This window comes from Jaculus jaculus, chromosome 14 (genome assembly GCF_020740685.1).
Source record: "Jaculus jaculus isolate mJacJac1 chromosome 14, mJacJac1.mat.Y.cur, whole genome shotgun sequence".
NCBI classification, from domain to species: domain Eukaryota; kingdom Metazoa; phylum Chordata; class Mammalia; order Rodentia; family Dipodidae; genus Jaculus; species Jaculus jaculus.
The window spans coordinates 42,920,665-42,944,828 of record NC_059115.1 but is presented as its reverse complement, the minus strand read 5'-3'; the positions used below and the strand labels follow the sequence as shown (position 1 = coordinate 42,944,828).

General features: G+C 37.6%; 1 protein-coding gene across 1 annotated transcript in view; it reads left to right on the top strand.

Annotated features, from left to right (window-relative positions):
• Nucleotides 1-24,164, top strand: part of LOC101610956 (heterogeneous nuclear ribonucleoprotein D0-like) — an 86,672-nt gene that overhangs the window by 13,743 nt on the left and 48,765 nt on the right.

The window sequence follows — 24,164 nt, the reverse complement described above, 5'->3', positions numbered from 1 at the left end:
CATTTATTGTACCAATAACTGGGCTAACTCCACAAGGCATGACCCATATACATCAACAAGTAGGGGCCAATGGGGAGGGGATAGGTCACAGATGAGCCTAATAGTGGTACCAAACTGCCTGTATTTGCTGAATAGAAAACTAATAAAAAAAATAAAGCAACTGGCAATAAATAAATAAATAAGTTTACAACCAACCATGTATTTTACTACAGACTGTCAAGAACAGCACTTCTTTTCTTTTTGAGTTTTTAAAATTGACTGAATGGTTACTTTTTACAAAGTTATTTATATGATTCAAGGCAAATAGAAATGCAAGAGAAATACTTGATATATTAACTGGAGTGTGAAAGAGCCAGGCACAGTGGTTTATACTTGCAGGAGGCAGAAGCAGATGATCACCATGAGTCAAAATCTGCCTGTTCTACTTGGTCAGCGACAGGCCATCTAGGGCTATGCAAGGAAGATCTGTCTGATAAAACAACAACAACAACAAACAGAATAATAAAAATCTATAGTGTAAGGCATAGCAACTTGTCAAATATACATGTCATATTCATACCATTTGGGAGCCATTGACATTGTGTATTTGATCATTATTGTTGGATAGACATATTTAATTTGAAAGAAATACTGTTTATAAAAGGACTGAGCAAACTTTTCTACTGATAGAAATTTGGAGGTTTTGAAGGACAAATGTTCTTTGTCATGATTTTCAAGTCTGCTTTGATAGGGTAAAAATAGCCATGGGTGGTATGCCAGCTAATGTATATGATTGCCTTTTATTTCAGTGTTTTTAACATGGTCAAATCTTTGCCAAGTTTTGGACCATCTATTCTTGTGAACCGTTATGGAGCTGAGCATGGTAGTGCATGCCTTTAAGCTTAGCAGTCAGGTAGGTGACAGAGGTAGGATTGCTTGTGAGTTTAAGGTCTGACTCAGTCTACTTAATGAATTCCAGGTCAGCCTGGACCAGAGTGTGAACCTATTTTTAAAAACCAAAAATAAATGAATAAATAAAATAGGAACAGTTTTATATAAAGTTGAAGACCAAAGCTACACTATTAAGTCATCACTGAGTGGTGGTGAACCCTGACTAGAAGTCGGATCTGAACCTTTCATAGGAATCAATGTTGGAACCGGATCTGATTGCAATGCTGATGATTCCAACCCTAGCCAATACTTAGCAGAAGTTATTTTTTACATCTTTCATTGTTGCAGAATAGAAAGAACAATCAATCCAACTTAAGTTGTAAGTAAGTGTAGTTCAATGATGTATAGAACTTCCAGAAACATAAGCTCATAAGCTGCCTCAGACCTGGGTCTCATGAGAAATGAAAGTTTAAGTATGTAATGCCATAGTTCCAGGTGCTTTATTCATTTGTTTTTATTGTTTCATCCAATGGGTGATCTTCTTTCAGAAAAGTTCTATGATGTAAGTGATGATGTAATCCCCACTGTAAAAAATATTACATCCAAATACAGGTCACAGCTTCATAAATGTCAGTGCCATATTTCCAGACCTGATTGCTCATTTCAAGAACCATTTCTCTCAGACCCTTCCATCTACAGATTTTCAATTTAAATTGCTTTTTACTCTTTGACATTTGACTTGGGATATGGAAAGAAGTAGGATTTACCCAACAGGAGTAGTTAGCACTAATTGATCACATGATGTATGCCATGGTTTGATACAAATTGCTTCCTTTATTCTTCACATCCATTGTCACAAATACAAAATGGTCAAGCTGAAATGCTAGCTGATGAGTTTGACTCTCCAGCCCATATATGTTAAAGTCATGGTGTGAACACAGGAACAAAATAATTACAGAGGCTAGGCACCTGTTGGGGAAGAGGAATATCTTTTTGGAAAATGACAAAAGGAAATGTTACTAGGCTCAGTGTGGGGCTACGGGAGAGGCTAGGCTTTGATATAGAATACAACACAAGCCGGGCGTGGTGGCTCACGCCTTTAATCCCAGCACTCGGGAGGCAGAGGTAGGAGGATCGCCAAGTTCGAGGCCACCCTGAGACTACATAGTGAATTCCAGGTCAGCCTGAGCCAGAGTGAGACCCTACCTCGAAAAACCAAAAAAAAAAAAAAAAAAAAAAAAAAAAATAGAATACAACACAAACCACTGAGTTGTGGGTCAGCAAATGCAAGATTGAGTTGTGTTTGGAGAGATTTGTTTGATAGTAGTGAACAAGGAGACTAGAAAACAACAGGGAAAATGGAGAACCAATAGAAACACCACATTTTTGTTACCTATTTTTTCCATTACTAAGAACAATTACCTAATGGACACAAGTTAATGGAGAAAAGATATATTTTGGCCTCCAATTCAGAGGGCACATTCCATTATAGCAGGAAATGTCTGTCCATGGCTATGGATGAAGTTTTGCTGCATGACCTGCTCACATTATCGAAGCAAAGTAGAAGCAGAGAACATTAGACCTCAACTAGGACTAATCTTTAACTTCAAAAGCTAACCCCCAGTGACCCACTTCTGTCAGCTAGGCTACCTCCTATAGGCTCCTAGATCACCAGAAACCATGCCAGGAACCTTGGAGCAAGTATTAAAGCACATACAACTATGGGGGAGGGGGTACTTACATTCAAATTATGAGAACTTCAAAGGAATGTGAGTTGGAAGCAATTAAGGAAAAGCAACTACTCTGAGACATGATACAAAGGTAAGTGTGCCTTAAGATTGATGGATCATAAAAATAAATAATGAACACATTATCGCTCTAGAATATTTGACAACTGATGTTATCACAGATGAAACAATGTTTGAGGCCAAAGAAACCAGTTTTAACTGAAAGTAAGCTTTGTTGAATTTTCCATAATGGCATCTCAATAATGTATACTATCATGGCAATTACAAATCTAGATGTTGAATAAATTTCAAAGTTGATCAGGAGTGAAAAACTAGGCATGGCTTGGAAGTAAGAAGACTCAGTGCCTTATTATTGGAAAATAATTTCCACATGGTTCTGTGAATTGAAGGATGTTTGTTGTGGGAGATTTGTAGATTGACAGAAACTGAAAGAAATGAGTGTGGAACTTCAGTTTCTCTCTTTCTCTCTCTCTTAATTTTATTTTATTTTTTCTCAATTTTTAAAAACATTTTCCATTATTATAAAAAATATCCCATGGTAATACCCTCCCTCCTCCAACTTTCCCCTTAGAAATTCCATTTTCCATCATATCCCCTCCTCATCTCAATAAGTCTCTCTTTTATTTTGATGTTGTGATCTTTGCCTCCTCTTATGATGGTCTTGTGTAGGTAGTGTCAGGTGCTATGAGGTCATGGATATCCAGGCCATTTTATTTATTTTTTTTAAATTAATTAATTTATTTATTTGAGAGCGACAGACACAGTGAGAAAGACAGATAGAGGGAGAGAGAGAGAGAATGGGCGCGCCAGGGCTTCCAGCCTCTGCAAATGAACTCCAGATGCATGCTCCCCCTTGTGCATCTGGCTAACGTGGGACCTGGGGAACCGAACCTCGAACTGGGGTCCTTAGGCTTCACAGGCAAGCGCTTAACCACTAAGCCATCTTTCCAGCTGTTCAGGCCATTTTATGTCTGGAGGGAGCAGGTTGTAAGGAGTCCAACCCTTCCTTTGGCTCTTACATTCTTTCTGCCACCTCTTCCGCATTAGACCCTGAGCCTTGGAAGGTGTGATCGAGATCTTTCATAGTACTCCATTCACTTCTTTCCAGCACCATGATACCTTCTGAGTCGTCCTAAGGTCACTGCCATCTGAAAAGAGAAGATTCTCTACCCAAAGTGAGAGTAGCAGTAATATAAGGGTATAAATATTCAGAGAAGTGCTTGCTGAGCAGTTTGATAAGCATAGCATATACACTGATCCAGACATCAGCAGATGTTACACCCCTAGGCATCATGACTAACCCTGTTTTAAGTTTTCAGTATCAGGGATGTATTCCCTCCCTTGGAGCAGGCCTCCAGTCCAATTGGAGTGCAGGTGGTTTCCACCATGACTGATGTGCCACTATTGTAACTGTTGGCTCATTTGGCCTGGCTGATCAATTATAAGGCTTGCAGTGTCCACTGTTGAGTATCTTCACTGGTGGCATCTCTTTCTCCCATTGAATGGCATGTAGAATGGCTTTTTCCAGCTTTCTGTCAGCTGATCTACATGCATGCAGTTATTAGCTCAGTTCCAACAGGATTTCTCAGTGACTTTGCAGCCCAAGTATGTGGAGTCTTCAGCAATAGGGTCTTACCATCTATTCCTGTTGTGAAACCAACGGCCTCAGCAATGGCCTGTAATGTTTTGGGGGAATCAGGGACCTCCCTGGCCAACAACTCACTGGAAGGTATCCCCTCCTTGGCACTGAAAATTTTCTGGCAGTGATCTATAGTTTCTGAGTGTTCCATTGTCCAAAATCGGAGAATTCCATATGATTTTTTTATATACTTTTAGATTTTGATTAGCCTTCCCTCCACCTTTCCTTTAAGAAGGCCCAAAGTGAGGTCAGGGGAGGAGGTTGAGAAAAGGAACTTTGGTTTCTTGAAATCATCAGAGTTCCAAGATGACAACTTCAGCCTAGGATATAGCCTGGGCGATAGGTGTTCTCCAAAGAGCGGAAAGACAGAGTGAACACTTTGGACAGTGAATAAAAGGACCTTCTTTTAGAAGTCATATAAGGGAACAATTTCAAGAAAATCACAGGAGAAGCTGTGAGAAATGTTGAATTATAGCCTTAATGAAGTAGGGGATTTGAGATCAGGACATGTAGAGCCTAATACCACACAGATGCAGACAACAGACTCAAGCACTATGTGGTCCAAGGAAGTGATTTCTGGCAATCAGCTAGCACATTTCTTCAAGGATTGGCCACTGTTTACATTTGAAGGAAGAAATTAAATGTCAATTAACAGAATTTGAAAATAAAATATATGTCTAATCCAGGCATGGTGATGCATGCTTTTAATCCCAGCACTCAGGAGGCAGAGGTAGGAAGATCATCAAGAGTTTGAGGCCACCCTGAGACTACATAGTGAACTCCAGATCACCCTGGGCTATAGGAGACCCTACCTTGAAAAACCAGTGTATATATTTGTTCATACAATGGAATAATACTCATAAACTAGTGAAAATGTGATTTATGTAACAATATCAGAAAAACTTCACCATCAACTTTTGAGCATAATATATTCCTAGAAGAATGAAACTTTGTTTTACTAAAAGTTAAATAAAGCAATGAATCTCTTTTGGCTGAGTATTTCGGTACAGCAATAAAAATAGAACCAAAAATTGGGGACAGTGGCTGATTGTGTCATTTGGGGAGGGTTAATTGGTGTATATATTTGTGAAATTTCATTGAATTATTTATTTTATTTTAAACAAGTTTTTTTTTAAATTCTTTTGTTGTTCATTTTTATTTAGTTATTTGAGAGCAACAGACAGAGAGAGAAAGAGGCAGATAGAAAAAGACAGAGAGAATGGGCGCACCAAGGCCTCCAGCCACTGAAAGTGAACTCCAGACACGTGCGCCCCCTTTGTGCATCTGGCTAATGAGGGTAAGAATCAAGCCTTGAACCGGGGTCCTTAGGCTTCACAGGCAAGCACTTAACCACTAAGCCATCTCTCCAGCCCAAATTATTTATTTTAAATTTGTAGTTCCATTTGCCTCTCAATTAAACTAAAAATAAGAGTTTGCATAGAATAATGAAACTCAGGTTAGTTTTCAACATGTTGTGTGAATGGCAAATGAACATAAAACTAGTAGGCATGATAGATAACATAATGTATATGTGAGAACATTGTACATAACAAAACTGAACAGGGGAAAATAGCAGATTTCCTTCTTTCTTCATTTTAAAGATGGTGAAATCCTACAATTTTATTTTTCTTTTCTTTTCTTTTTGTTTTGTATTTACTTCTCATAGAGCTCCTAGGTAAAACATGAACATGGCATTTGTTTTCTACTAATGTTTTCCCCCAGAAGCAGAATTATGAGTTGTAGAATAGACATGTTTTAATTATTTATTGGGAATGTAAACTGCTTTAAGCAATGTAACACCATAAATAAAAATGGCTAATTTTGGAAACATTTTAAGTGTATACAACTCTGCTAATTTCTGTTCTATATCAACTTAAAGTGGTAACATGGGAACATTTAATGGAATCTTTACAAACTTATCTGAGGGAAACTTATATTGACAGAGATTCCTGCCTGGTATGTGTGCAGAAGAATGGATATGGGGGTAATATCAAGATGCAATTTTAATAATTCTCATGAAATGTTTACTGCTTAACTAAAAAAAAAAAAAAAATGTAGCCGGGCATGGTGGTGCACGCCTTTAATCCCAGCACTCGGGAGGCAGAGGTAGGAGGATCGCCGAGAGTTCGAGGCCACCCTGAAACTACATAGTGAATTCCAGGTCAGCCTGAGACAGAGTGAGACCCTACCTCAAAAAACCAAAAAAAAAAAAAAAAAAAAAAAAAAAGTAGTAGAATGGAGTTTCTCTCCATTGCTAAAGTAGTTTGCATGTTCTCTCTCTCTCTCTCTGTCTCTCTGTCTCTCTGTCTCTCTCTCTCTCTCTCTCTCTCTCTCTCTCTCTCTCTCTCTCTGTGTGTGTGTGTGTGTTTATGTGTCTAACTCTCTGTTTCTTTTCTGAGGCAGGGTCTTATTATGTATTACAGGCTAGCCTCAGACGCACTAACCTTCTACCTTAGCCTCTAGCTCAGTCTGACAACAACTCTGTACCATTCTTCCCAGTGTTCTCTCTCTCTCTTTAATCCATAAAACAATTTTCCAAGTCTTCTACCAGTTATTGTTTATCACTGCCTACATTACAAGACACCAGTCTCTTCCAGTTATCATTTCTTTTCCACCTAGAAAGATTTAATTAAACTGATCAATGTTTGTGACATGTAATTGATACTGAGGTGAGAATCCCCTATACAGTTTATCTTCTCCAAGTTTTAGGTTTCCTTTCTGATCATTCAGTAATGTCCATAAGGACAGAAAAGTGTTTATTGAGGTATATTTAGAGTATGAAATGACTATAAATACTGATTTCAAATTGTTCAATATACAATAGATTATCTCTTGTACATGGAAGGAAAAAATAAAGATATGTATGTACATGCATCTGCATATTTATCCCGAAGAAACCCCGTAATTTAAAACATAGATACTAGTTTCCCTTGTGTAGAGTAGAAATTGATCAGGGTGGGGCAGAAGCTTCTATATGAACATTTGTTGTTGTTGTTGTTGTTTTTTGTATTTTGGCCTTTACTCCATAGCATTATTTTCTGTAGAAGTAAATTTTGTAGCCATCTGACGTTCCCATTGTCATGCTCATGACCTTTCCTATCATTCTTACTTGAATACCTCGTGGACTGCCTGCATATCTCATGATTTTTGTGTAGAACTTGTGCTTGTGAGGGGCTTGGGGATTCTCATTTGGTGAGTGCAGTGGTAGCAGGTCAGAATCAGCACATGTTTGTCCATTTGGCTGTAATTATGTGGTGAGACAGTATGTGTAGTGCAAAGTGTACGTGTTGTGTTCTGAGAACCCAGGCTGCAGGCCTAGAATATTCCTGGAAATATTCTAGTGTGAGTCTTCCTGGAAAAGATGAGAAACTGAAATAGTGGCAGAAACAATGCTCACCCTTGCTCAGGAAGAAAGCAGTTTCGATCCTCTGATTTGCTTTGTCCTCCTTAGTCTGATCTAGCTCCCAGCCTATGGATAGTGCTGTTGGGTGGGTCTTTTCCTTACGTTTCTCTCCCACATATCATCTCTGTAATTGACATATGGGATGAGGGTATTTCTGTAATTGCCCTCACACACTAATTAATCCCCTAGGCATCTCTCATTCTAGTCAAGTTGACACTCATGATTAGCTTCTCTGATTCTCCTAACAGAATTAGATGGTAAAGGTAGGAACCTGGATAAATTCGCAAAATGACAATTAGCTACTTAAAAATTTGTGTATCTGACAAATGCTCTCAGCCAATGATCTCTTTATGTCTAAGCCCATATAGTTGGCAAGCGCATTGCTTTGCTTTATTTTTGAATCAGAGTTTCATATAGCACAGGCTAGTCTTAAACTCAGCATGTAGCAGAAGATGACTTTGAACATCTGATGCTCTGGCTTCCAGCTTCCAAAGTCTAAGCTAACAAACATGTCCCACCTCACCCAGCTACATGCATCCTTTCATTATACATCCTTAAAATTTGACTTAGCAACTATATCTAGAATAAGTAATAACTCTTGTTCAATTTAATATGGAGCTGGTTTTGTAAGATACAAGATACATTATGTTCTTAAATTTACATCAATCCTCAATGACATAAGACAAACTTATCATCTCAAATTATAGAATTATGACAACCTATGCAATGTTATCAATGTTACAGTGAAGGGAGGAAATCTCTACCATAGGTCTCAGGTGCTATCTGATGACATTCTTAGCAGTTGGGTTGGTGGAGGCTGGGGTATCTTCTTGCATTCCAAAGAGGATCACACCTGATCCACTGATAGTCACCAGGATGTTAGCTCAGACACAGGAGTGGGCAATAAATGGCAATTAAGAGGCTAAAGGCAGCCCAAGGTAATTTGACTTGAGAACACCTCTCTGTGATCAAAGGAGCTTTATCAATCCACTCAGCCTTGCTGGAAGTTAGTACCTCAGATACAGCTGTTTCCCGGAACTTTAGTTCACACTACATTTTACTTTACATTTGTATGCTTAAAATGGCACAGGCATATACATCCTTCTGTCAAAGCAGGTTTTAAACCATTCATAAGGAGGTCAAAATTAAATAGCAGTTTTAATATTAATAGTCAATACTTATTTATAATCTAGCTATGTTACAAATTACATATGCTTGTGAATGTTTTCTATTACAAATGTCATTTTTCATTTTCAGTAGAATGTATACATGTAGGTGCATATGTAAAAGTTGTATTTGTATCACATTAAAAAATTGATTAATTTATAAATCATAAAAAGCTAAATAAATCATTATGTTTCAGAGTCAGAAAGAGTCTGCAAGGACTAGACAGTTTTCTTTGCTGTGATTGTGGAATCATGTAAAGAAAGTTCAAAATTTTCTGTCTTATAATTTTAATATGTGTATTATAGCCAAGATTTAAGATAATTGAGAAAAATAACCCTTAAGCCTCCTGTCGGTTTTATTTTGTTATTTTCAGCTATGTAACTTTCATCCTAATAGACTTGCATGTTATTCCAAGATGGTGTGAAAGTTTAGCCGTAGCATGTTATTTTTAGTTTCTTGCACTAAATGTTCAATATAAATTAAAAATATTTTCATCATCCTTCCCGTACCATTGTTGTGTGACTATGTTGAAAGTTGTGTCTATGAACTGTTTAATTAGATTGGAGAGGTCCTCACTAAATTGTCAACAACAGAAATGATAAGGTCAAACTTGGAAATTACTTTTTGTCTATGTGCTAAAGTTGTGACATCTGTTTCATGAAAGCAATTGTATGCAAAGTACAACATGTATTTTAAAGAAGATGATGTGATTGATTGAAGTGAAAGGCTTGCTTAGAAATGGGGTGTTTCCTGCATCTTCACTCTGTTTACTTTTCTAGGTGTGTTTTGACTTCTCAAGTTTTTGCTCTTAAAACATAAATGCAAGCTGAACTCCTAATTGTTATGTTTCAAAACTTGCTAAAATAATGTATTTTTTTCTCCTGCTCTAAATATTTCATGACACATTTCAGTAGATTTGTCTCTCTTCATCAATCTTTAAAGCACACATCCAACTCTGGAAGTTGTTTTGGGGCCTCTCTTTTAATAGGGTAGAGATGAATAAGACTTATTTTTCTTTCAATTTCTGACAAGCTTGAGTGAAAAAACAAAGCTACTTTACCATGCTCTAAATAGAAAAACCACAATCTTCTTGATGAGTTAAAAAAGAAAACACAACTCAAAACGCTCTAAAAGCAAAACTGTTCTTATTTACAGAAATTACACAACACAGGCTACAGTTTAGAATCAGAGGTAAGCATTACCTCTAATCTGCCATGCCTGCAGGTTTTTATGGAGTCCAAATATTTTAAAAGGTTTGGCTTGACAAAATTCCCTCATTATGTTTCTTGAGGTAGCACTGTCACTGTGGTCCAGTATCTCACTAATAACATTTCCAGTTCAGTAAGAGCAGACATTGTTCATCGCATTTTATTTGATCTCAGGCTGTTTAATCCTAGAAGATGTTGTGTGTGCACCATTCCTTTAGGAATTTAAAACACTGGGTTAAAGGTGCATTCAATTATGTTATATCTTTAAGCAACTTCAAAGTGTGGCTATATATAGAAATTTACCTGTGAACTATGCTGAAATAAAGGGAAAGCTGTGAAATACATCGACAGAAGAGAAGGAATCCAAAGTTAAGGATGATCTTTTCTACATCTCATTTAATACTGTGGAAATCAATAAAATTGATTGCAAGATAAACAGAAGGATGCTGGACATTTTATATCTTTAAATCTCTTTACACTTATATCATTAAAATGGTAATAGTAATGCCTATACTAATATAAGCACCAAGAGATTAAAATACCTTATATTCTGAAACAAATACACATGATGTATATGTCTATAACAATATTTAATATTTTGTTTATTTTTATTTGTTTATTTGAGAGCAACAGACAGAGGAAGAGAGAGTGAGAGAAAGAGAAGAGAGAGAGAGAGAATGGGCGCGCCAGGGCCTCCAGCCACTGCAAATGAATTCCAGACTCGTGTGCCCCCTTGTGCATCTGGCTAACGTGGGTCCTGGGGAATCAAGCCTTGAACAGGGGTCCTTAGTCTCCACAGGCAAGCACTTAACCACTAAGCCATCTCTCCAGCCCAATAATAATATTTAAATCTATCTATCATCTATCTATATGAAAAAGCTGCTATTTCTGTGCTTTTTTCCCCAAAATGTATATTGTATATGGGAAAATTCAGAGTAATGATTCTCTTTGCATTTGTAATATATAGACGTGTGTGTGTGTGTGTGTGTGTGTGTGTGTGTGTGTCCACTAAGCAATACTGCATGTTACTACTCAAGTATTAAGGTTTATGTCTGCTGAAGTTTACAGTGTTCTGTCTGACAATATCTGGGCACATATATCAATACTGAAGCATTCACACGTATGCTACTGGACAGGAAGTGAAAAACAAAGGATCAAAGACCAGCAATGCAATGAGGATGCTCTTTGTTCCCTGCAGTTCTCCTCAAGCTGGTGTGTACAGTAAAGGAGATTTATTGGCTAATAAATACAAAAAGTCCAGAGCCATTGCTCTTGCAAGTCCCTAGATTTGTGCTAGTGTATTATATTTATTTGTGGGCATGTCTTGTGCTTGCACAAGGTCAATTGCAGTTTTGGGAAATCTGTGACCCATTGACTGCAGCATAATTTTTTTGATTCCAGTAGGGTAAAATAATTGAAGTCATCCCTATAGGAAAAAAAAAAAAAATCAGGTGTCAAGCAGGATTTGTGACTGGGATGAGTGTAGAAAGGATGAATAGAACTTTGCTGTTTGGAATTGACCAATAATGTCCTTCCCTCTTTACTGGGGAATGTACAGTCCCATCAAACTTAAGGCATGTTATATAATGTAAGAGGGTAGCACTGTTACTATGGTAACAGTCCTAATATGCTTAAAAACTCTGTGGTTGGGGTGGAAAGATGGCTTAGCATTAAGGTGCTTGCCTGTGAAGACTAAGCACCCAATGATCAACTCCTTAGAACCAACTTAAGCCAGATGCACATGGTGGTGCATGCATCTGGAGTTCACTTGCAGAGGCTAGAGGCCATTTCTTGCCCATTTTTTTTTCTTTCTCTTTAACAAAAACAAATTAAAATTAAATAAACAGAAAATTTTTCTGTGCTGGATATGTAGAATTATATGATTTCAGGTATAGGAGAGCAGGTTTGTGTTAGTCCCATCTTCTGAGTATATGAACACCTGATAATTGGTAATCACGTAAATTGTTTCTAGAATCTTAGTTCACAGGGAATGTATAAAATATATTGTTAGCTTTCTAGTCTCTGTGAAGCAGAAAGCTATCATTATTCTGACATTAGAAAGGATTTTGTGGGCTGGAGAGATGGTTTAGCGGTTAAATGCTTGCCTGTGAAGCCTAAGGACCCCGGTTCAAGGCTCGGTTCCCCAGGTCCCACGTTAGCCAGATGCTCGAGGGGGCGCACGCGTCTGGAGTTCGTTTGCAGTGGCTGGAAGCCCTGGCTCGCCCATTCTCTCTCTCTCCCTCTATCTGTCTTTCTGTCTGTCTGTCACTCTCAAATAAATAAATAAAAAATGAACAAAAAATATTAAAAAAAAAAAGAAAGGATTTAGTTTTGTTTTGTTTCTGCTTTTTTCAAGGCAACATCTCACTCTCTACCCCAAGCTGACCTTGAACTCACTATGTAGTCTGGGGTTGGGGTGGGGAGCTGGAACTCACTAAGATACTCCTACCTCTGCCTCTCTAGAGCTCTAAAGGGACTAAAAACGTGTGGTCCCTCCCCTGGATAGAAAGGATTTTTGAGACACAATTCAATCCAAATACCAGACTATATTTCTATGTTACTCTATAATATGTCAAAATGAATTTGAGTATTCTAAATTCTTTTTGTTACTGGTGTCTCTCAGTTGTCTTTCCCTTTCCTTCTTTCCTTCCTTTCCTTTCTTTTTACTCTCTTGTTCCCTCTTTTCTTCCTTCCTTTCTTCAAGCTGGGGATCCAAACTTGAGTCTTCACCCATGCTTGTAAAGAGGTTTATCCACAGAACTATGTCCCTACCTCTGTTTATTTCCTATTTTCATGCCTATTGTTTATTATATTTATTAACATAATATTTGTATCATAATGGCATCTTTGCCCAAAAGTTTTAGTTTATCTCCTACTCATCTCAGATTTTCTTATAATAACAAGAAGCAATGAGAGGGATAGTTTGTATACTGTGGTTGAAAAGATTTAACAGCTATATTCTCTGCACATTACCATAGGCAAGATGTTGCTAGGTACATGTACAAATATGATTTCCTTCACTTTATTTTAGGTCTTAGTGTACAAAATACTTTAACCTTTTATAGGTACACTTTTCAAAATACTTATAACTGTCTGAGTTCCAATCTCCTTTCTGACTCCATTGGTCCAAAATCCTCCTTGTATTTCAAAATTTTTGTTAATATTGCATGCCACTTCTGATACAGAAATCTCAATTTAATTATATAAGGATGAGCCTCATAATTTAAGATACCAAACATTTGTTAGTTGATCAACTTGACAGGACCAAGAGCCTTACTTCTGTGCCCTGTGGCTCTCCCTCTGTGCTTCCTCAACATCCACACAGCATGGAAGGTGGTTTCATCCACACAGCACCACCTGTGACAGTGAGAATGACCTGACCTGGAAAGTGACTTATCATCACTTCTTAGTATTCTGCACACATTCAGACTGTACCTCGTCTAGCCTGGGAGAAGACAATCCAAAGGTCAAATTACCGGGATGTGATGATCACAGAGCACAGCATCATTCAGTCTATCAATCATAGTTATAAATCATGGTTTCTGTCATGCAGCATGAAAAGTGGGATTGGTCCATGATGTCAGAACAAATACATTTTTTAACCTGATAGTGCTTAATTCAAATTAACATATTGAAATATATTATAACATAAGGATTTTTATGTTTATTTATGTGGGGGGAATGTACCACAGTATATATGTGGTCAGAAGACAACCTCAAGTTGTCTGTGCTCTACCTTCTTTTAGACACTGTCATTTACTGCTGAAATCAAAATTCCAGGCTGCAAACTAATGATGGCCTGGATGTCTCACAAGTCTTGGATTCTTGGGAATCTGCAGGCCTCATTTTGCATCTCAATTTATTTTGGTGCTAAAGATTTGAACCCTGACCACCAGCATTTGTAAGCAAGTTTCTGTTACTGCTGAATAATCTCACCATTCCTGATTTTTGTAGTTTTGTTGCATATGTCATTCTTACTTGCAATCAAACTCATCATACAACTAATTTCAAAATTGCATCATTATAATCTTCACCTATGATAAATTGCCATTATCTAGATACTTGAAAGCAATATTACAATGAAGCCCATTCGTATGAGTACTGTTTTCTAAGCCTCATTATCAAATGAAGCATAAATGGGCATGAGATGCTCATTTGGAATAATAGTCAGTGAGGATATGTCAATTAGAGTCACGTAGCTATCTGTAAACTCAATGAAATACAGAAGGTGTTGTTAAACTACTGACCAGGTCTTGCCAAGCTCAGCAGGTAACACCTAATGTTATTACCTACTAATGTGTTCCAGCAGTTGGGAACTCTATAAAAAACAATTTTAACAGGGCTTCGAAATACCACCTCTATAAAATGGACTCACATAAAGTTAATTCTTTAACACATTTTATTAAGAAAGAAGTGTTTACTTTCCTCTGTGCAAACAATCTCCTTGTTAATCTGGGAAGTATCACCTGAGAATGCAATTGAAGCCAATAAAACCAAATAAACAAATGACAGGCAGTGATGTCAACTCAACAAATTCCACTCCCAAATATATTCCTTTATTAGGGCTGCTGTAAACTAGGCTTGGGTTTGCACACCTTGGCAGAACATTTTAAAAGAAAAGACACATTTGTGACATGATGATTAAGTGGAGAATCATACTAGCAAGCAGGGAGAGAAAAGGGGGCATTCTATGTTAACATCTATTTTAAGTTATTTGTGTTTTGATTTTTTTTTCTTAGCTTCTTTTCTGTGAAAGTTTGCATGCAAAGTAGGAGTATAAGCATCTAAGCAACTGAGTTTTCTTCTAGGATTCAATTTCCAACTTAAATTTTCTAGTGACAGAACTTACTGTCTTCTAAAAGAGCCACTTCTACATGTCATCTTTTGAGTTGTAAAGATCCTCCTCACTCTTAGTTCACTTACCTACTTGAAGTGTCTACATTCCTTTTCCCACTGGGCAAGATTTGGATGCTTATAACATGTCCTTATGCATTCCCATTGGTAAGTTGAGTACTCAAGTGAACATATACTGAGAGCTACTGGAGTTTGGATTTTTAATATATGTTTCAAACAATAACCTTTTTTGTTAGTGTAGAGAAGTACAAATTAAAAATTCACATGGGTCAGAATCATGTAGGACTTTAGAGACTAGAAGCTATTTAGATTGCTATAGGCATGATAGTAATAATAAATGTAAAACATGGCTAATAAAGATTAATATATAAGATTATATTTATACTATATATAATATATATAATTAATATAGAAGATTAATATATAATATATGTAAGATATAATATATATCTTGCCTAAATTATCATACAGCAAGCAGATGAGAAGCTGCAATAAATTCATTGATATTAATTTGTGAGCAAATATAATGTCAAGGTCTAAGGAGATAACAGTTGGTCAAGTGGTTGACTTGAAAGCTTGAGTTTCTGAGCTTGATCTTCAAACTCTGTGTTTAAACACACACACGTACAAGGAGAGAGAGAGAGAGAGGGAAAAAGAGAGGGGGAGATAGACAGATACAAACACAGTTACTTGTAAGCCAGTGTGGAAGTAGAGATAGGAGTAGCCTTGGGGCTTACTGTCCAGCCCATTTTGTCTGAATGGTGAGCATCAGACCATTGAGACTCCCTTTCCTAAAAGAGGTGTATGTCACTTGAAGAACAACACTTGAGGTTGTCCTCCACACACAGATGTTCACACATGCACATGTACTCACATACACACACACACATATACCCACAAGGCCTCCTTATTATTTCTCTGTCTCTTCTCCTCAACATGATCTTGGGATAAGATGTACTATTCATATAAAATTATATACTTTGGATGGATTTGTCACCTTTAAAATATTGCTTGTTCTCTGTCAAGCAGAATTTTGAAAGCTCTACATGAATCATCTCTGTAAGATTTTCTTTATCTTATTATTCCAACTTTTCAAAGTTAAAAGAGAGTTCAAAAGAAAGTGCAAAAGAAAGGTCCAAGTACTTTTTTTTTTAAATTATTTATTTATTTATTTATTTGAGAGTGACAGACACAGAGAGAAAGACAGATAGAGGGAGAGAGAGAGAATGGGCGCACCAGGGCTTCCAGCCTCTGCAAACGAACTCCAGATGCATGCGCCCCCTTGTGCATCTGGCTAACGTGGGACCTGGGGAACTGAGCCTCGAACCGGGGTCCTTAGGCTTCACAGGCAAGCGCTTAACCGCTAAGCCATCTCTCCAGCCCCAAATACTTTTAATTTAATTTAGTAGTTAAACTCATAATCACCATGAGTCAAGAAACCATACATTTGGAGCCCATAGAACCTCCAAATACACAGTCTCTGATATTGCATTCTATTTTTAAGAATAAACCAACACTTAAATAATTTCACATATAAAATAAGTTTTACAATCTCTTCAAAAATATCTATAGATTTTGCAACTGAAATCCCCAACTTAGCTGAAGTACAGAGCTTTTAATTACTTTTCTCATTGCCATTGTGAAATACCCAACAAGAACCAGTTTATGGAAGGAAGGGCTTATTTCTTCTTATTAGTTGAGGAGCTACATTCCATCATAGAAGGGAGGAAATGGTGGTGGCAGGAGTCAGAGGCCAGTTAGTTGCAGTGCATCCCGTCGAGGTGAACAAGAACTGGGGTCACATTAAAACCGGGATGCCTGCCCTCAGCAAGTCTCTGCCACGATAATGGATCTATAACCTTCCCAAATACTGTCACTAGCTGGAGACCGATTATTCCAACACATGGGCCTGAGGAGGACATCTTGCCTTCAAATAAAAGTATCCTATAGAGGCTCATGCATTCTCTAAAGTTCACAATCATCAGCACTAGTACTTCCCACTCAACAACAAGTATTAATTACTTTAGTCATACACCTTGCAATATTTTTTGAGGCAAGCTCAACAGATAGGCCATTTTTTTTTTTTTTGTTAAATGTGAGATAGTGACAGGAAAAGTGAGAAAGAGAGTGAGAGAGAAAAAAATGGTACACTAGGGCCTCAAGCCACTGCAATTGAACTCGAGATGCTTGTGCTACCTTGTGTGCATGTGTGACCTTGTATGCTTATGTCACCTTGTGCATCTGGCTTACATGGGATCTGAAAAGTAGAACAATCATCCTTAGGCTTTGCAGGCAAGTGCCTTAACTGCTAAGCCATCTCTCAAGACCCATCTTGTGTTTTTGTTTTCTAATTTATAGTTTACTTTTTAAAAGCTTATTTCTAAGTCAAAAATGGGGAAATATCCATTGAGTGAGATAGTTACATTACTTTCTTACATTTTTTCTGATTTCCACTGTTACATGAACTTCCTGTCTCCTTTATGTGATATAATTCCTGAAATATGGACACAGTGTCTCAACTTTTTCTGTATGTATAAATCCACTGGGAAGATTTAGAAGTCTTATATCCAGGGTAGACTTTGCACCAATTAAATTAGAATATCTATAGATTTCCCTGTTAACAGCTTCCCAGGGGATCCTAATGTGCAGTCAAGCCTGCAAACCACTGCTCTTGGTATTCGCTAAGATCTTTTTTGTTTTTTAAATTTTCTGAAGTCTCAACCCTAGCAGCTTAGAAGTCAATTGTTGTAAAGATTGCAGCAGTTCAATATGTCATCTATAAGTTGTGTGTGGCAGGCTTGGAATTTGTGCTGGGCATTGAGATGGACCTTGTTTTGCTAAACTCTGAAAATCATTCTAGCCTTTCAGATATTCAGACCGTGCTAGACAATCATGTCTGCAAAGACTTAAAAAAAATGTCATAAAAAAATCTTAGTTCGAGCACAAAATTTCTCTTTTTATGTAAGTGTTAGGTCAGGACAGGCTCCCAAAAATGGAGTCACTGATGATAGCAGGATGGCAAAAGAGACATTCACATTCCTCAAGAAACCATGCAGCCATTTCCAACAATGCCCCCAGATCATGGTTTCCTGCCCCTTTTTCTAGTAAGTCCCCTGCTCACTGTTCTGGTCTCACACCCTAGCGATTAGAACTGGCTAATGTAAAGAACAAAAGAGTTCTTTTCCCTTCCTCACCTTCCCCCAACTGAAGAAGCCCTATAAAGCGCATTATCTAGAATGCCAGGTTGGCTGTGCTCCAGTCTTGAGAGTCAGTCCTTGCAGTTCCTGTTTTACCTGAATAAAAACTTTCATCTTCGCCTCAGAGTGGTTTGTGTGATCTTGAGCACTCCAGAACCTTACTTATATCTGGTGCTTGTGACTCAGAGGAGGCTTCACGTTGCCCTCCTCGGAGGCCAGACCTCCTTTCCCCTGACCAGACCACTGAGCGACCACTGACCATCTGATGACTTCGGACCATTTCTGCCTGGTATTGGCTTTCACTCCACTACAATTCGCCTACCATTCCTTGCTTTCTCTGTCTCTTCCCTCCTTCTCAGTAAGTGTCGCTCTTGGATTGGCCCACTCTAGGGTTTAATCCCTTCTCGGGAAGCCATGCTGGCATGCCAGGATACACGCTCAGCATCTTTTGGTCCCTAACCCCCGGTCCTGAGAAGCACTGTTAACACCTGGAGTTTCTCACTCTCTGGTCTACTGTACCCTAAGGAGTGCCTTTTGGTTCATTTACACCATCTTGAGACCCTTTCCATCTCCCTCCTGAGGTCTCATCTTTCACTGCCAGCTGCTTTCACCATCAGGAGCACAGTCATCTGCCTTGTCCACTAACAGGCTAAAAAGCTGACAGTTGCGAACTGTTAGGTCTCTGCCCATGTGTGAGGTGCAGGCCACATTCACCATGATGGGCCAGGAGTTCATATTGATGTTATTTGTAAACCCAGCTAACGCCCTGGTTCCTTTTCTTTTACCCTTGTTTTTCTCTTTCCCAGTCTCTTTAAGAGCTTAAAGCCTCTACAGCTCTTGGATCTTTTCTTTCTTTGAAACTCTGCCAGGCCACAACATAAGCTGGACATTGGTTCCAAATGGCCTGAGAATGGTACTTTTGAGTTCCAAATTCTCATTGTTTAAAAAAAAAAAAAAAAACTTGTGCCAATGTAAAGGCAAAAGGTCCAAAATACCCTATATTCAAGCATTTTTCAAACTGTGTGCAAGGCCTTCTCTCTGCTCTACCTGCTCTTCTCACCAGGCCCTCCTAGCCAAGGTCTTAGGAATGTGATCTCATTCAACCCCTTCCTCATACTCATCCTTACCCTCTGCTTTTGACCTGGATGCCATAGATGACCTCACCCCAACAGCTACTCTGGGTCCTTCAGCTCTCTCAGCCTCTCCGGATCCCCTGCCTGGTAACAAGGTTTGATTTTGGTCTCTGGAGTTATAAATAGAATGGAAATTTAAAATGGGAATGTGGGGTTGGAAAGATGGCTTGGCAGTTAAGCCCTTGCCTATGAAGCCTAAGGACCCCAGTTCAAGGCTCGATTCTCCAGAACCCACGTAAGCCAGATGCACAAGGTGTTGCATGCATTTCAAGTTTATTTGCAGTGGCTGGAGGCCCTGGTGCACCCATCCTCTCTCTAGCTCTCTCTCTGCCACTCTCAAAAAAATAAATAAAAACAAGCAAAAAATTAAGTCAAATAAAATGGGAATGCGTAGCTTCTGAATAAATATTCTGAATGAATATGTGAAAGGAAAATGGTTGTCTGGAGTCTATATAAAAAGTGCACTTAAAATGAATATGTGTGTATGAATATGTAGGTGGCTCACAGCCCTAAGGCTGCAGAATGATTTCTGTTCTGAGCAGTGCCATTTCATTGCGGGGATGTTTTCCACCAAACCCACTGTATATCAGATGGCATAGCCAACTTTTATGTTGAGTGTCCTCCAGAAGAAACACTAAAAGTAATTAAGATCATAGGTGAAAAAAGCAAGATTCTCCTGAATATTATTTAAAATGTTTTATTTTAAGTTATTTATTTCAGAAAGAGAGAGAGATAGAATGGGTGCACCAGGGCCTCCAGCTGTTGCAAATGAGCTCCAGATGCATGTGCCACTTTGTGCACCTGGCTTACATGGGTCCTGGAGAGTTGAGCTTGGGTCCTTTGACTTTGCAGACAAGTGCATTAACCACTAAGCCATCTTCCAGCCCAAGATTCTGTTGGGAGCTATGAACCACACCTTGGCCATGTTAACAGAAACTGCCATATAGCAAGTTAAGTTTTCACTTCCTCACCTAATACTCAACTACCAGAAACCAAGACTGCCATATAGCAAGTTAACTTTCTACTTCCTCACCTAATATTCAACTACCAGAAACAATGGGATCATATACCTGGCTAATTGCTCCCCCATTCTGCCCGTAGCTAATGGAGAAACAAAGGCATTGCAGTTTAACCAGTAACTCTGTGATCTTTGCCCTATGTTCCCTTCCCTCTACAACTCTATATAAACCTACATGTAAGAATAAACTCTCGAGGCCATTACAAACACTTAGCATGTTCTCCTTCTTGTGTCTCTTTGCCTTTTTTCACCCAGGTTAGCTTCTCCTTGAGTTCTTATTCAACTCCCCAATGGCCAGGGCAAGATTCTTCTACTATTAAAGAGTTGTAGAGTGTCAGGATCAGAAAGCTGCCTTGTAGCCCTGTGGTAAGACCAAAACTCTCCCTTGAATTTAGGAATAAAAACAATATGGCTCTTTCTTAGTTTCCCTGCCTTGCAGAGCCAGGGGTCTGCAAGCACAGGGAATCTCCAGATCCTGGCCCCAGCATGATGATGAGTGAATGCCAAGTCACTGTGAACAGATGGAAACTTCTTATAAAAAATTTGTAACTCATTTTATGTTTATCTTTCTATGCTTCTAACAGACAATAGCCTCAAGATTTGTGTTTAAATTTAGAAGTACTCAATACTGTTTGTAAGAAAATTTCTAGTACTGTTCAAATCTGCTTTCATAATTTTTCAAAAAGGTGTTTCAGAAAAGTTAGAAGAAATAAAGTTCCCAAATCAATAAATGATAAAATATATATGTTTATTCTGGGTAAATAGTATAAGTGAAATCTGGTTTACTCTTTCATTAAAAAAAAAAAGTTATTTCAAAAGGGCTTTTAAGGAAAAAATATTAATGGTCATACTAAAAGTCTTATGGTGATGACAATAAAAGTTTTTGTTGGTAATTGTGAGAGGAACTGACTAAAGAAGATAAACTGGAGAGAAAACTTTAAATATTGGATATTAGATGTTTGATGAAAAAGATATTTACAGGGTTATTACATAAATTGTAAAGTAAAATATATAGATGAAAATATGAGTAGGCCTAAACAGAAGGTTAAAGATAAAGTACTTAATCAGATTACAGGTTTCTTGAGATACAAAATGACTATTAGCCTAGGGCTTACATAAGACTAATAAAGTCTGGCCCTGGCTGGTAGCAGATTGCTGTGGTATTCAGGTTGTAAACTTAACATTAAATTACTGATATTAATCTGGTCATAATAATGGTCATGAAATACAGAATTTAGAGTACCCAACCAAGTCAACTAGATTCCTTTACTTATGAACCTTTGAACTAAATCTTAAAGTTAAAATTGGCTCATTAATATTTAATTCTCTCATATCATTATTATATCTAAAATCCTACCTCAAAAAAACTCACAGAGGAATTATTTTACTCTTTTCCCCCTATTTTATGAGGTAAATAGACCACATTTAAAACATTAAACTATCTGTCATATACTTGAAAACTATTTACTTCATGGTGAGTAAAGAAAAAAAAAAATCCTAAACAAAATTATGTTGTGTTTTAAGATGTAATTCCTCCAACAATTATGGCTTAGTGGTTAAACAAACTTGCCTGCAAAGCCAAAGGACCCAGGTTCAACTCCCCAGGACCCATGTAAGATGAAATTCCCCAAATCCTCCAACAATCGGTCTCAATACTTTAAATTTAACTTAAGTCATTACTGCACAAGTTTACCAAAGTACCACAGGTAGAATTGCAGAGTTGGTTAAATTTCCAATAGTTATAGATTTTTGTCATAAAATGTTGTGCATATTTATAATTCAATATAGTTCTAGAAAATTGAATTGTGGAAGATTAAAAATATTTATTTTTGGCTCAGCAGTTAAAGGTGCTTATTTACAAAGCCAAATGCAATAATGGAACATACATTTGGAAATTGTTTTCAGTGGCAAGTGGTCCTGGCATGCCCATTCCCTCTCTTTTCCATGAGACTTCTCTCCTTCTTTTCATTACATCATGGCAGTTTAGTTCAGTTCCTCTATTCTTTGGGTATGTTAAATATAACTAAATTAATTAAAGAAACTTACTTATAGATTGAATGTACATCTTATTTAGCTTTGAAAAGTACTAAATCAAACATATATGGTTCTTGTCCAGTTCATGCTGGTTTTGCTAGATGATTATCACTGAGGTTATAATCTAAGTTTTATAAAAAGTGACTTATTGCAATTTTATTCTTAGGAAAATTGAGGAAGCTCTCCATGCCTTAGAAAAATCCACTGTATACAAACAATGTCAATATAGTTTGTCTAAGATTCATGTAACAGTCATAAATATTTCTTTAGTCATAAATATTTCTTTAGTTAAACCTTAAATTTTTTCAATGGTGAAAGTTACTTATTTAAGAAATTACTTTGTGTCTGTAACATTATTTCTAACATATGTTAAAATCAGGCTTGCTTAAGTCAACAATGACCAGGTTTTATTGTATTCTTGAGGTATGTACAATCAGTCTCAGTCAAGGTTCCACTTAATAAATTGTCTCATTTCTGGTATCTTAGGTTCATTGCTTATAAAGATATTGATACTTAATAAATGTTTCCTGCCCTAAAAAAAAAAAAAAAAACTTAAGTTGTTATTCTGCTTTCAATTGGCACTTGCATTGGTATATAGACTAACCAAAGTTGTTTTCAAACACAGATGCTAAGTTTTTTATATTGTCTTGTCTTTTCCTGACATACAATTTCTAGGTTAAATCAATTGACTTAAAGTTATTAATAAAAAAAAATGTTTAAATGCTTTCAGGGCTACTAAAATGTTCTGCCTATACTTATAAGTGACAGATACTTAAAAGATAGAATGTGTATGCTTTCTATGTCCCAGATATAGCTTACACTATCACCTGACAGATAAACTTAAATATTAGTCAGAATGATTTAAAAATTTTGTGTCATTCTCTATCTAGATCTGCTTTGCCAACTAGATATGGTTCATGAATCAGTTTGGCTAATCAGATCTATATAGTCTTTCTGAGTGATTAATAACCATATCTAGAAGCCAAAATCAACTGGCAAAATTGGAATTAAAAGAAGGAAGAATATTTTGGTTTCTGCTCTCAGGTCAAAAGACCACAGGAAATGATGGGACACTTGAAGTTCTAGCCTCTGGTAAGTTAGCTGACTTCTTGATCACAGAGGATGTGGATACCCAGAAATGAATTCCAAGTCAATGTATCTGCAACAGGAAAGTCACATTGGAGAAAAATCAGTTCTTCAGGCTTCCCAAAAGAGGGAGGGCCACTTGGTCAGCATGGCTTTGACTTATCCCAGCAGTTGTCAATGATGAGAGTAATAAAACTCCTCACAGGTCCCTAAAAGTTTCTCCTACAGCACCATTATTGGCTTCCAAAATATACAGTTAATTCTGACAGCCTACATGTTATTAGTTACCCAGTAAGAAAAAGATAGCTACAATATAAACAAAGATTCAGACTAATACATTCTCCTGTCTGATGCTGGCTTACAATACTAGACTCTAACATTAATTCATGCCTTCTGCCTCTGCCTGGCCCTGATTAACTTCACCTTCTCTAACCACAGCTCTTCCTACTTGCCCCAGCCAGAATCAGAGCTAGTCCTTGTGCCACCTCCTTCCTTATCCCTTACCCTATCTCATCCATGGGTAAGTACACAGAAATCCCAAAGAACAATCTCAAACTTCCCCTGATTCCAAAATGCTCCTCTTGAATACACTGATGGCCCTCTGCCTCCAAGTTGTGACCACATGCTGCACTGGTGCTCTCGATCTCACCACTCTGCCACCTTTAGCCACCATGAAGCTGCCTCCTCATCGCCAGCCCTGAAGGGAGACCCATTGACTGCATTATACAGCCTCCCCCAAGAGAACTCATCACCCTTATGGTCAACATGAAAAAAATTAACCTTACTCTCTCATCATTAACAAAAGAC